This window comes from Carettochelys insculpta, chromosome 24 (genome assembly GCF_033958435.1).
Source record: "Carettochelys insculpta isolate YL-2023 chromosome 24, ASM3395843v1, whole genome shotgun sequence".
Lineage (NCBI taxonomy): Eukaryota > Metazoa > Chordata > Testudines > Carettochelyidae > Carettochelys > Carettochelys insculpta.
The window spans coordinates 4,277,040-4,283,102 of NC_134160.1; positions in this window are offsets into that span (position 1 = coordinate 4,277,040).

Here is a 6,063-nt window from a genome sequence, read left to right on the forward strand (position 1 = left end):
ACTGACCAATCTGAAGTGAGTTGAGAGAAAAAATGTTATAGATCAGTAAGTCAGAACTGTGGTTGGTGCCTAGCTCTGCCACAAACTCACCAGGTGACCTTGTGCAAATCACTTAATTTCGATGAGCTTTGATGTCCCACCTGTGAAGTCTTGTAGCACCTTAGACTAACAAATGTATGGTGATGAATGTGGGTAGGGGAGGAGAGACACAATTTTCTGGACATTCTAGCTATTCAGTTAGCTAAAGCCTTTCTTGGTAATTAACTCTTGAGACCTAACCCCACTTGTCTAACCTGCAGTTACATCACATTGTTCATGCCCATTCAGTCTGTGATCTGTCCTTTTCAGGAGGTCTATCACTTTGCCAGTTATTCCATGTTGGAGCTGTGCCGTTGATTTTTGTTTCCTAAGTGTAGTACTTTGCATTAGTATTTACTGAATTTCATCTTGCAGGTCTTGATGAATTCTAATCCTGTCCTCCAAAGTCCCAGCAATCCCATCCCAGTTGGTGCCCCCTGCAACTTTTATAAGCCTAACCACCAATTTATGATCTAAGTCATTAATGATGATAATGAAGAATATTGGATCCAGGACAAACTCCTATGGGACTGCCTCCAAAACACATTTCCGCGCCCCCACGTTTGACAGTTAACGATTGATAACTACTTGTGATGTGGGGGCTGCTGCTCAGTGGCAGAAAGGAGTTAAAAGCAGCCCAAGGGCAACAGCCAATCAGAGAATGGCTGAAGCAAGCAGCCAATCAGAGCCAAGTAGGCCCATATAAAACTGGAGCTGCAGGGTAGAGGAAGGCAGTTCTCTGCTGGAAACCCAAAGAGAAGGAGTCTTTCTCTGGACTGCTGAGTGGACTACTAGTCCCCTAAACAAAGCAGTGCTGAGGGAGCAAGAGACGGCTTCTGGTTGGCTGCTAGGGTTCTACAGACTAATCCCCTGATGAAAGGGCAAAGGGGTTGCTGGAGCCACCTGGGAAGTGGCCCTGGAGAAACAGACTTCAGTTGAGCATTGAAGGGTGCAGGTGTGCAGTAGACTGCAGGGCCCCCTGAAAGGGGAGAGCACAGTGTGTGAAGCAGCCAGAGGACTGTTGCTGAAGGCGGTGCTGCTGTCATTGGAGCAACCTGGGTCCACCAGCAGGAGTGGCGGTGGTAAGGCACCACTGCGGATGGCACATGACCATGCAGAGCTATTTCCCAAGATGACCAGCAGGAGGCACTAGCGCGATGAGTGATCCCCGGTACTCTACCCTGTCTTTCCACCACTTTTGTATTCATCATCTTATAGTAATTTCATTGAGATCACATTTCTCTAGCTTGCTTATGAGAGTGTCACGTGGAACTGTCAAAAGCCTTCCTAAAATCAAAATACATCTACAGATTTCCTCCTACCCACCATTCGGCTGGTTTGACAAGATTCATTCCTGCTTACTACTCCTTATAACTCTCTCAGCCTCTAGGCATTTACAAGTTGGGCTGTTTAATAATTTTATTCCCATATCTTTCCAGGTATTCAAATAAGGTTGATTCCTCTATAATTCCCTGGACCTCTTTGTGCTGCATATGAAAAATAGATACTATGGGTGGCCAGCACTTTGGGGCTTCAGTTGTCCTCCGTGAGCATGCAAAGATAATCAGTGTTTGGAGACTGATTCGACTAGTTTCTTAAACACTTGAAAGTGAATTGCATCAGGTCTTGCTGACCTGAATACATTTAACTTATCTGACTGGTCTTTAACCTGTTCAGTTCCTATTTTGGTTTGTGTTCATTTCCCTTTGTTAATATTAATCGTGATGAATAGCTTATCGCCATTTTAAGTGAGAATTGAAGTAAAACATTAAACGCCCCAGCCTTCTTGATATCATTGGTTATTAACGTTCCTTCATCTTTCTCTTGTTCATAATGTTCTTAGTGTCAGTTTAACTGCCTTTTCTGTCCCTCACTAAGTGTAACTCATTTTGGTTTTTCGACTTTCTGATTTTCTCCATACATGTCTGTACTATTCTTTGGAACTCCTTAGCAATCCATCCGTGTGTCCCTTTTCTGTTGGATTCCTTTTTGATTTTAAGATCATTAAAGAGTTCCTGATGGAGTCAGATTGGCCTCTTACAATCCTTTCTGTCTTTCCTGTGCATCAAGAAAGTTTGCAGTTCTGCCTTTAACATTCTGTCCTTAAGAAACTGCCAGCTCTCCTTTAGCCCTTAGATTTCTATCCCACAGGACCTTACCTACCACTTCTGAGTTTGTCAAAGTTTGCTTTTTAGAAGTCCATTGTCCTTATTCTGCAGCTCTCACTTCTTCCCTTCAGTAGAATAGAAAACTGTCATTTCAAATCACTTTCATCTAAATGGCCTTCAACCTTCAAATTCGCAACCAGCTCCTCCCTGCTAGTAAAAAAACCAAGTCTAAACTGATTGTTCTTGTGGTTATTTCCTCCACCTTCTGAAATAACAAGTTGTCTCCAACATATTCTGAGAACTTTTTAGAAATGTAACATGGCAAAATGAAAACTTCCAACCATGTGGATAATTAAGTCCACTGTTACTACCAGATTTTAATTTTTGGTTATTGCCGTTCTACAGATGCCTCATCCACCTCTTCTTCCTGATCCAGAAGTCTGTAGTGGACTCTGCCATGGTGCCATCCCTTTATTCCTTTTATCTTCACAAGAGACTTTCAAACTCTGTCACCTTCTATAGTCCTCCATATCAATGTTTCAGCTCTGAAATTTCTCCCACCAAATCTGACACCAGTTAAGTCATCACTTAACTTATGGACTAATTTGACTGTGAAAATTGCAGCTGTTGTTAGGCCAGTTAATTACACATATCATCTAACCAAGGGAGCAAACCACTACCATGTAACCTGGGCAGGTTCCCAGGGCAGCATGAATATTTGGTAACTGAAGTTGATCTGGACACAGTGAACTATTGGTGGAAGAAGGTCACAATTCTGAATAGTAATTAAGAGGTTTTGCAAAAACAATGAGAAGTCCTGTGGCACCTAGTAGACCAACAGATTTTTTGGAGCACAAGCTTTCATGGGCAAAGACATCTGATGAAGTGGATCTTTGCCCAAGAAAGCTTATGCTCAAAAAAAAAAAAAAAAAAAAAGACTTCTTGGTTTTGCAGATACAGACTAACATGGTTACCACCCCGCCCAAGAGTTTGATTCATGTTGCAAATGTTCTGTGAGCAGAATGAGGCTAATGCTTGGAGACCCAGGTTATCAGCACCAGGAATAGAACCTGTGAGTATAAAGCCCTGCACTCTACCACATGAGCTAAAGGCTAGCTGGTGCTCAGTGCAGGCTGTATAGCAGAGACTTCACTCACCCTGATGAGGTCTCAGTACCTCTGAGTACTACATGAGTTTAAGAACATGTCAAATGATTCCATGCAAATTACTCACCATCTCTAACTAGACAGTAAAATCATCCCAATGTAGGAAGGCTAGCGTAAACTGTTACACATCACCTAAGTCCCACTTAGATCCTATATTTAGGACTTAAATGATGCACAGCGCTTCTAGGGGTGGATGTCACACTCATGAAATGGAATTATCTGCTGTGTGGCTGTGTATAACAGCCACTGCTGAATGACGGAATATACATATTCAAATATTCTCATACTCTGTCACACCCCTTCTTCCTTCCTCCCATTCTTTTGCTAGCTACAAGCTTCTTGCATGCACCTAAGCTCAGTACCATCCAGAATTTGCCCTGTCTCTATACACAGCCAGGACATAATCTGATGAGCGTTTTGGCATTTTTCTTCCCATGGCAATTATGAGTATATAAAGAATGACAGTTTGCCTCATATTGGCTTCCTTACCATCATATGACACTCTGCCTTTGATATGAGCTGTCACTCACTGTGTGGCAATAATGTATTTTGTATATTGCCTACAGATTTTCAGCTGAATTATTTGCAAAACAGAATGACACACAGCAAAATATCATTGTCTACCCTCACTGCTGTTCTTTTCTCACCTCTTTTTCCTAGAGAAATGGCACTTGGTCTTGAAAACTAAGAGATGTACTTGACAGTAGCCTGTCAAAGGCCCATACAGGTTGTGCCTTCTTTGTCCAGCACCCTAGGACCAGAGTGGTCCAGTCCCTCAGGCTGCTGGGCTCCCCGACCCTGGCTGGGTTCCCCACTGTGGGGCTGCCACCAGGGCTCACCAGGTCAGGCAAGGATCCCCCTGCTGAGGTCCCTGTGACTGCAGGAGTGGGGGCTCCCCACTGTGAGGCTGCTGAGCTCCCATGGCCCCAGTTGGGGTCTCCATGACTGTAGGGCTCCTGGCAGGGCTCCCAACTGAGGTTGGGCTCCCAGTGGTAGGGCTCCCTGACCTGGTTCCCTGTCACCAGCAGGGCTCAGCTCCTCCCTGCACAGCTGGAGCTCTCTGGTCCAGCAACATCCATGGTCCTGCCAGATACGGGATGTAACTAGATGAGGGTTCAACCTGTATTATTGTTAAGATGGTAAAAATTCCTTAGAGGTGGTACTGATGTTATTGATTGTACCGCACTATTGCAGGAGGGGCCAGCAAAGATCTGGGCTCTGTGTTCAGAGCTGTACACACAGGTAGTGGGACAGGGCCTCGGCACTTGTGGCAAAGAGGAATGTTGTTGGGGTTACTTTTTCCCCCAACTATTCACAAAGCAGCCCTGACGTCTGCAAAAGTTATGGGAATTACTCACCAAACAGTGTCCAAATGATGGGATGAGGTTCCTCCAAGTGCCTGAAAGATTTAAGCGCACAAGTCTCAGAGAAAATTAATGAAATGTGAGTGTCTGAAAATCTTGCCATCTGTTTTGCTTACCATGGCCTATCTTCCTCAAAGTAATTGAGTAATTGGTGGATTAAGCACATGCTTAAGTGCTTTTCCAAATCAGATTTTTTTTAAAATTCAGCTGTTAGTGAGATGTATTTCCTAAAATATAAATTGAAAATTTTACAATTAAAATTTTTTAATTCAATTAGAAAAATATTCCTAACTGTCAGGGAAGTGAAGCACTAGAATAAATTGCCTGAGGCAGTTGTGTGATCTCCATCATTGGAGATACTTAAGAACAGGTTGGATAAATATCTAACAGGGATCCTCTAAATAGTGCTTGGTCCTGCCAAGGGGACTGCACTTGTTGACCTCCTGAGGTCCCTTCCAGTTCTAGTATTTTGTAAGTCTGTGAATGGTACCTAGTTCACATGGTATTGCCTCTGCTTTCTGATGGGATAATGAAGAACTTGACAGAATAAAATGTCAAGTAATAGTGGGTGGCATGGTAACAGGGAGAAAGCCATGCTAGTCTATATACTATCAAAACAAAAAAGCAGTCCAGTAGCACTTTAAAGACTAACAAAATAATTTAGGTGATGAACTATTGTGGGACAGACCCACTTCTTCAGATCATAGCCAAACCAGAACAGACTCAATATTTAAGGCACAGAGAACCAAAAATAGTAATCAAGCTTGACAAATCAGAAAAATATTATCAAGGTGAGCAAATCAGAAAGTAGAGGGGCAGAAGGGGTGTGTGTGTGTCAAGAATTAGATTAAGCCAAGTATGCAAAAGAGCCCCTATAATGACCTAGAAAATTCCCATCCCAGTTCAAACCAAGTGTCTGAATATAAAAGAGTTCAACAGCCTCTCTTTCCAAAGTGTTGTGAAAATTCCTCTTCAGTAAGATGCAGACTTTCAGGTCATTAGCAGAATGGCCCACTCCGTTAAAGTGATGACTGACAGGTTTGTGAATCAGGAGTGTTTTTTGTCTGTTTTATTCCCATTAATTCTTTGTCTAAGAGAATTTGAAGTCTGTTCAATACACAAAGCATCTGGGCATTGTTGGCACATGATGGCATACGGCTGGGCCACTTTAATGGAGTGGGCCATTGTTAATGACCTGAAAGTTTGCGTCTTACTGAAGAGAGGCTGAGCGTCCACAATGCTGGTTGACCTCAGTGAGTGCTGCAGATGTTCAGCACTTCTGTATGTTTTTGGAATCACAGCTAATCAGTGACAGGATCCAGAGCACAGGATCCTGGCCACTTTGAA